This window comes from Amblyomma mixtum, chromosome 3 (genome assembly GCF_055824585.1).
Source record: "Amblyomma mixtum isolate Tamu chromosome 3, ASM5582458v1, whole genome shotgun sequence".
In the NCBI taxonomy this organism is placed as follows: domain Eukaryota; kingdom Metazoa; phylum Arthropoda; class Arachnida; order Ixodida; family Ixodidae; genus Amblyomma; species Amblyomma mixtum.
The window spans coordinates 247,465,812-247,474,802 of record NC_143014.1 but is presented as its reverse complement, the minus strand read 5'-3'; the positions used below and the strand labels follow the sequence as shown (position 1 = coordinate 247,474,802).

General features: G+C 41.8%; 1 long non-coding RNA gene across 1 annotated transcript in view; it reads right to left on the bottom strand.

Moving 5' to 3' along the window:
• Positions 1 to 478: 478 nt before the first annotated feature.
• Positions 479 to 8,991, bottom strand: part of LOC149354275 (uncharacterized) — a 73,779-nt gene continuing 65,266 nt past the window's right edge. The window contains exon 4 of the long non-coding RNA XR_016291263.1: positions 479 to 4,610. This is a non-coding gene — a long non-coding RNA (uncharacterized LOC149354275). The remainder of the gene's footprint in view (positions 4,611 to 8,991) is intronic.

Here is an 8,991-nt window from a genome sequence, read left to right as displayed (position 1 = left end):
GCTACGAATATAGAAGATGTATTGTATGCTGTGGTATAATGTGAAATTTTGATTTCTGTGAAGTCATGCATTCAGGAAAGTGGTGGTGGAAAACAAAAAAATAATATTTAGCTTGCATTAATCTCTGCAGTTCTCTACAGCTCACTTTAAGACTGGCAAAACGAGGTTTTGCATTTTACTATGAATATAGAAGATTTATTCCTTGCAGTGGCACGATTTGAACTTTTGAATTCTGTGATGTTATGGGTTCAGGAAAAGGATGAGATACCGTTTCACTACGTTGTCGAACAATTAGTGAGGAATTTCAGAATTCTTTTTTAATATTACCTTAATTCCACTTTTATCGCTGTCAATGACCAGTCTTCTTTACATTGTTTTAGCGTTCCTAAAGGGTCATCAGTGGCTCAAGTGATCTATTTATTCATTTATTTAATAAGGAACCCACAGCGCCGTGGCATTACAGTGGGGGGGGGTCAATGTACAAAAAAGAAGCACACATGACACCTCCGCTCGCAGGCAGAGTTACAAGCATAAAGCGTTCGCCATGTACATCTCACTTCAAAAGAACGCATCACAATCGCATCACATCATTAAAAAACGAAGTAACGCATCATTTCATGTCACACTCACAACATCGCTCGGTAGTCTGTTCCATTCTCTAATGGTTTTCGAAAAAATGACATTTTAAACAATTCAGTTTTTGCCCCGAATTCGCGGACTTTAAAAACATGGTCAACACGGTTGGATCTATAAAAAGTCTCCTGCACATACCTTTCGCGTTCAACCCGAACAGTTGAATAATAAACAGCATGAAATAGCTTCAGACGTAACTTCTTTCGGCGCGTGTCAAGCAATTCCCAGTTGAGTGCATCCTTCGTACGCGATGCACTGTAACGAGCCCCGCGTGTGCCAGACACGAAACGAGAGGCCATGTTCTGCACCCTCTCCAACTTATCTTTATCTCTAGCAGTAGGCGGGTCCCAGACAGTGCACGCGTAGTCCACAACCGACCTGACATAAGTCTTGAATAAAATGTCACGACATGACTGTGGAAAAGTGCTTGCATTTCGGCGAAGAAATCCCAAGTTTCTGCATGTTTCAGCAGAGATATAATCGACGTGACGACGCCAGCTCAAATCAAGAGTAAAATAAACGCCTAGATATTTAAATTCGAATACCTGTTCTGAAATTGTGTTCCTAATAACATATGAATACACATCAGGGTTTTTCTTTCTTGTAAACTTCATATGGACAGTCTTGGACAAATTCAAATTCATATTCCATTTAACGCACCACTCTGAGATTCTGTTCAAATCTTCTTGGAGCATTTCAACATCTCGATCACTAGTGACAACACTATAAAGAACGCAGTCATCCGCAAATAACCGCATTTGAGATACTATTCCGTCACCAATGTCATTTACGTAAAGCAGGAACAATAGTGGTCCTCACACGGAGCCCTGGGGAACACCAGACACAACCTGCACTCTTTGAGACTCGGCGCCATTCATAACCACAAACTGCTGCCGTAAACATAGGTAATCTTTTACCCATGATAACACTTGAGGGCTAATATTGTAAAAAGACATTTTTTGAATTAATAAGGAAAGCGTCACGGCATCAAAGGCCTTTTTAAAGTCCAAAAACACGCAGTACACGCTAAGTCGCCTGTCCAGTGCCTCAGCCAGATCGTGCGCAAATTCAGTCCGCTGCGTAGTACACGATAGGCCCGTTCGAAAACCATGCTGACGAGGATTAAACAATGAATGTGCGTCCATATGTGCTGCTATACTGGTGAACAAAATATGTTCGAGTGTCTTGCACGCAACTGAAGTTAGAGATAACAGTCTATAATTTGATACATTGTTGCGAGGGCCAGATTTGTAGATTGGCACAACACTTGCAATTTTCCAGTCATCTGGAAGGCAGGATTCTTCAAGCGATTTTTCAAAAATTAACTTTAAGTTGGGTGCAACCGACTCAGCACACAGTTTGTAGAATTTGTTTGGCAAGTCATCAGGACAACCAGCCTTAGCAATCTTCATATTCTGCAACAGAGACTGTATACCGGTGATGCTGACCACAACATCATCCATAACACTCGCCACTGGCTGGAAACTCGGGGTATTCATATCAGCATGATCGATTTCATAGCTGAAAACAGAGCTGAAATATTTATTAAAGAACTCAGCTTTTTGTGCATCATCATCAACAAAGGAGTCACCAGAAACAAGAGGTCGTATAGTTACAGAGTCTTTTCCATTTCTCTTTACATGTTTCCAAAATTCCTTTGGATTTTCTTTTAATTTCGTCTCCATTGAAATGCCAAACGAATTCTTTGCAGCTGCCACAGCAACTTTCATTCTTCCGGCAATTTCCGGCAGCTTGAACCAATTCTCACGCGTCGGATTTCCTTTAAATTTAACGTAAACACGTTGCCTTTTGCGCGTACGACTGCGTAGCTCCCGAGTAAACTATGGTTTGCTTTTGCTCCTCCTTTTCGTTAATATGCATGCCGGAACAAAGCACTGCCTCAGTTCAAATATCTTATCCTTAAATCTAGACCATAGTTCAACCACTCCAGAGTTATCGGCATGCGTTTCAAAGATCGTTCGGTACTTATTCAACTCTTCGTTTATCTCCCTTACGTTTGCTTTTTCATAGTTATATACTCGCCTATGTGCTGTACCAGCGCTCCTTACATGTTCAACTTTCATTTCACAAAACACAGCACTGTGATCGCTTATTCCAGGTAGCACCTGAGTGGAATTGACGAATTCAGGTTGATTTGTGAACAACAAATCTAGGATGTGATCCCCACGTGTCGGTTCCAGAACCGTTTGACGCAATGCATAAAGTTCAACCAAGTTGATCAGTTCTTGGCAGGAGCGACTCGTAAAGGACTGGAAGTTAGGTTGATGAGTCCAGTTAATGCTAGGCAGCTTGGAATCACCTCTGATTACCATAAAATCTGTTTGAATTGCGTCAACTGTCCCTGCCAGCTGCGCAAAGACATCAACGGATGAATCAGGCGGGCGGTAGAAAGAACACACAGTTATAACTTTGTTGTTATTAAGCACCAGTTTACACCATACAGCTTCACATTCATCTGCAACATTTATTTGGTAAGAAGAAATTGTAGCATCCACAAGAATAAATACACCTCCTCCATGCAAGTGTCTGTCCTTTCTATAACATTTAAATCGATCTGGGAATACTTGACCATCTGTAATTTCATTTGCTAACCATGATTCAGTGCCGAGAATAACGGACGGCTTCACCATATCAATTAGAGCTGCAAATTCATCAACCTTGTTTTTTATGCTACGGCAGTTAATTACAAGAAAGGAAATAAGCGTTGCATTACGCCGACACCGTCACTCAACCGGTACTACCTCCTTTGTAGCACTGGCCTTATCACCTACTATCGGTACGACCTGATTTGTATTATCATCAAACAAGTACTTCTCGCCGTTTATAATAAGAGTGTACCTGAGGCTGATCTTGTCGCCACTTTGTTCTCGTGATTTTGCAAACTGCCATAGAAACTTTCTCTTTCTACGTACTTCCTCAGAAAAGTCCTCTCAAATACTGACATCACTTCCTTTTAATTTAAAAGCCCTCTTTAAAACCTTCTGCTTGTCAGCGTATGAGGCGAAAATCGCTTTTAAAGGACGGTTGCTACCAGACTTGAATCTGCCTACCTGTGAGCAATTTCTAGTTTTACGGATTGAACACCTAATTTCGAATTACACACGTCAATTACGCATTCTGCTGAGTCCTCATTTGACTCGTTTGGTTTTGTATCCTCGACACCAAAGAAAAGCAAATTGCAACGCTTCCTCTGGTTCTCCAGATGCTCAACCTTTGCCATTACTGAACTCAACATCCGCTGCTGATCTTCAAATCGTTTTTTTCCATTCACCAACTGCACAGTTCATTTCACCAAGGCTCGCTATTCTTGATTCGATTGATGCAATACGGCTGCCGAGATCATGCATGGCTCTCTTACTTTCAACTTGGGTCAGTTCTATTGCGCTCAACTTGGCCTTAATCGTATCTTGGCCATCTAGGAGCATCTGCAGAGTTTCTGCTGTAGACGGACCCGGGTTAGGCTCAACATCACCACATAGAAGTGGCAGCAACAGATAAAATGAAATACGACGCAATAACCGAAAACGACGACGCGAGTAACCTTTCGGTTGCGAGCGAGTTCTGAGACAAGCAAATAACACATGGGGGGGGGGGAACCGGCAAAAGGAAATGCGCGCGAAAACAGTGCACGTTTGTATTACTAACCTGCAAAAGCAACAGAAAAACGTAAGCGGCAGTGCTTCAGCCATGCCGGTTCCACGCCCCCCTGGTTGACTGTCAGATCCCGGTATTTGTAGGTTGTCGATAAGGCAATCACTCCACCAATGTTCATAGACCGGTACGGCACATCTGTCGAAGTCAGCGGCGACGCACGTCGAATCGCCCCTAGCAGCAGAAGACGAAGTTGCGTTCCTTGATCCGTCGGCGCATATCCCAGACGAAAAGGGTGAACTCGTAGACGATGAACACGAAACGGCGCAACCGCAACATTCCTTCAAAGCTGAGACGCCATGTGTCTGCAAAAGCAACAGGAAAAACGTGAGCGGCAGTGCTTCAGCCATGCCGGTTCCACGCATGTATTCTATGTATTTTTTTAGGCTGTGTAAAGCCGGCTGTTCCTCATGTTCTTGAAAGCTAAAAAAAGTGAATATTTAGCTTGCACTAATCTCTGCACATCTCTACTGTTCACTTTAAGACTGGTAAGACGAGGTTTTGCATTTTACTATGAATATAGAAGATTTATTCCTTGCAGTGGCACGACTTGAACTTTTGATTTCTGTGAAGTTATGCGTTCAGTAAAAGGAGGAGATACTGTTCCACTACGTTGTCGAACTATTAGTGAGGAATTTCAGATTTATTTTTGAATATTACCTTCATTCCACTTTTATCGCTGTCATTGAGCAGTCTTATTCACATTGTAGTGGCGTTCGTACAGGGTCATCAGTGGCTCCAGTGATTTATGTATTCTGTATGTATGTGTAAAGCAAGCTGTTCATCTTCTGCTCGAAAGCTAAAAAAGTGAATGTTTATCTTGCACTAATCTCTGCATGCCTTTGCGGCTGCGACTGACACGACGAGGTTTTTGTTTTTACTATGAATATAGAAGATTTTTTCTAAGCAGTGGCACGATGTGATTTTTTTATTCCAGTGAATTCATGCGTTCAGGAAAAGAATGAGATTCTGTTCCACCACGTTGTCGGACTATTAGTGAGGAATATCGGAAATGTTTTGAATATTGCCTTAATGCCAGTTTTGTCGTTTTCAATGAACAGTCACATTTACATTGGAGTGTCGTTTGCACAGAGTCGTGTGTGGCTCCAGTGCTCCATGTATTTTGTTTACTCTGTGTAAACGAATCTGTTGATCATGTACTTGAAAGCTAGAAAAATGAAAGCTTTTATTAATCTCTGCATGCCCCTGCGGCTGATTTTAAGGCTGACGAGGTAAGGTTTTTCTGTTTATTATGAATATAGAAGATTTATTCCATGCAGTTGCTCGATGTGAACTTTTGATTTCTGTGTCGTTATGCTTTCAGGAAGATGATGAGATTCTGTTCCAGTATGTTGTCGGACTATTAGGGAGGAATTTCCGAAGTCGTTTTTAATATTACCTTAATGCTACTTTTATCGTTTTCAATGACCAATCGTATTTACAGTGGAATGGCCTTTGTAATAGGTCATTTGTGGCTGCAGTGCTCTGTGTATTTTTTAGGCTGTGTAAACCAAGCTATTGACCATGTGCTTGAATACAAAAACAAAACAAATATTTAGCTTGCATTAATCTCTGCACACCTCTATAGCTCACCTTAAGACTGACAAGACGAGGTTTTGCTTTTTATAAAACTATGAATATAGAAGATTTATTATATGATGTGACACAATGTGAATTTTTTATTCCTGTGAGGTATTAGTGAGGAATTTCCGAAATCTTTTTGAATATTATCTTCATGTCACTTTGATCGTTTTCAGTGACCGGTCCTATTTAAAGTGGAATGGTATTTTTACTCGGGCACATGCGGCTCCAATGCTGTATGTATTTTTAGGCTGTGTAAACCAAGCTGTAGATCATGTGCTTGAAAAACGAAAAAAACCTCGTGACTCGTCGTCTCTCTTTGCCTCTCTTTATCATTTTCTTTTTGTTTTATTTAATGTAGCCACTGAATTACCGAAATTATCTGGTGCTTTATTTAAAAATTCATTTATTTACTCTCACAATACCTTCTTTTTTCTCTATCAGCCATTGTAGTTTTTTCAAATGTGGCGCCGTGGTTAGCTTCCCGTACAATTGCTATATCCTCATCCAGCCTATCTAACCATTGAATGTTTTTGCTCATAATTCATTAACTACCTAATTGATGTCAATGAAACTTTTTTTCCATTAGTTATCACTCACCAACTACAGTTCTATTCATTTGAAATTTTATTTTGATTCCTTTGCATTTCCTTCCACTATTTTGCTGTCTACGGCTCTTTGCCCATCCACTCACTATACCTACGTCTGCGCTATTTCGACTTTTTTGTGGTATTTGACTCTAACTAATTAACTAATCCTATAGACCTAATTTTTCGCCAGCATCCTCCAATCATCCTCTTTCAATTATAGCCATTCGTTTTGCGGACACGACCTCGCCGACATAGCCTAGGAATGCTTTCGCATTAATAATCGGCACGACGACATAGCAGCTCAGTGTAGTACAGTGGAGCGCTGCTGCAGGGGTGAAATATAATAGCCATAACCGCAAACGGTAAATTACGACACATAATGCAGCGACCTTTCGAGTTAGTGACCGCTCACTTCGCTGATTCATTAAGAAAGAGGGCAAGATCATTTACTGAAGAACTGCGTTGCTTGAACGGTGAATATAGCAGAACTAGTGGCTATGCAGTCCTTGCTTGCTTGGCTAAAATGACCGGGTTTCTTTCTGTATTATGTACGCAGAATCTCGGCAATTGAGAGATAAAATTGGCCCGGGGATCCGCTCTTCGGTCAGATGTCTCTGGTGAAATAACGCACAGTTTGAAATAAAGTTCAACGTCGTTGCTCTCACTTAAACGTACGACGGCAGGTCCGTAACGCTCGACGTCAATATTTCAGTTCGTGCGGCTCTTCTTTTATTGGCAGTTTTCGAGCACCCTGTACGGAAGCCATGCCGTTGTAGGCCTTTTTTACGAGTATCTTTCAGGAATATCCTCGGCCTGTAACGGTGGGCCGAACAAATGTCTTATGCTACCTTTATACCAGGGCTAGAGCCATCCCACCGGTGTAATTAAGACAATCTTTTCTTGGCGTGTTTACTCAAGAACATAGGAAATTACCAATTCGTTATTCTTGGTTTTTTTCCTGGACCCTCCCTATCTTCAAGCCCGATTGGGCAATAAACTTCCTGTGAAACGAAAATCCCTCCCATTAAACAAGTCTCCTTCATTAGATTCCACAGTCTGCGTCAGGAGACTCCCACCTGTGTTTGTTATGTTAGCTGTGTGTTTGATAGGTGTTTTTTTGCGGTTCCTGAGCCAAAGGGTCCAATCTGTCGAAAGTTGATGCCTTTCTATGAAATGTTCTGAAGATTGATCTTTCGATTATTTCACTTCGGAGTGAAAGAAAAAACAGCTTCAATATCAAGCTACACAACAAATGCGCGCCGACGCGAGAATTTTCACGTACGCTGTACAGCCCGTTCCGCGAAGTAACCGCCGGTCCGCCTCAGACAGCCACCAAACACCAAACAACCTGAAAATGTTCGCTCGGGCTATCCTCCCGTCTCTAAATCGCATACTGGATATTTGCAGTGCATGAAGACCCTGTTGCTCGTTCCAAATAAATTTGATGAAAGTTCAACTGCCGACAGCGAGAGTTTTGAAGAATAAGAACTTGTGGTACACCCTGAGCCATACGTCGGCCGTATGTGGCGGAGTTCAGCACCATTTCATTTCATTTCATTTTATTACCTTAAAGACCTTTATTACCTTAAAGATAAGGGTTGGGATTAGCAGAAAAGGTACAAGACAAATGCTATTTGTGATCATGAACAAAAAATGTTGTTTAGATTGCTTGCAAATGATGAAGGACAGGTGATGTCGACGATATGCTGGGGAAGGCCGTTCCAATCTTTAGCTGCACGTGGGAAGAATGAGGCTGAAAAAGTAACAGTTCGGGCACGTGGGCGAAAAACTTGAAGCGTGTGGCTAGTGCGGTGGGAAATGTATGATGCTGGCGTGATATAAGGGGCACGGTTAAGTGATGAGTAAAAGAACTTGTGGTACAGTGATAGCGTGGCTATGCGACGACGAACGGAAAGAGGCGATAGTGCTGATTTGGTTTTTAAGGCTGAAACACTGACGTCGTAGGAGTAAGAAGAATGAATGAACCTTGTAGCGCGGTTTTGAATGGCTTCTAGGTCGTTTACGAGGTTTATATGATGCGGGTCCCATATGGCGGATGCATATTCAAGTTTAGGTCTAATGAGTGACTTGTAGGCGAGCAATTTAACGTGATGTGAGGTGAGGCGAAGGTGACTTTTAAGAAATCCCAGAGTTTTGTTAGCCGATGATATCACGTTAGCAACATGTGCATTCCATGTTAGGTCATTAGATAATGTGACGCCTAAGTATTTGAAAGATGATACAGATTCTACGGACTCGTTAGCGATTTTGTATTGGAAGGCATGACTCTTTTTGCGACGGGTGATGGAAAGAAGCTTGCATTTGCTAGGGTTGAGGGTCATAAGCCAATCTGCGCACCACTGTTCAATTTGGTTAAGGTCCTGCTGGAGGGCTTCTTGATCAGTTATGTTTGTTACTTGGCGGTAAATTACGCAGTCGTCAGCGAACATTCGAATTTGGCAGGATACATACTGTGGGAGATCGTTAATATATATTAAAAACAATAGGGGTGCAA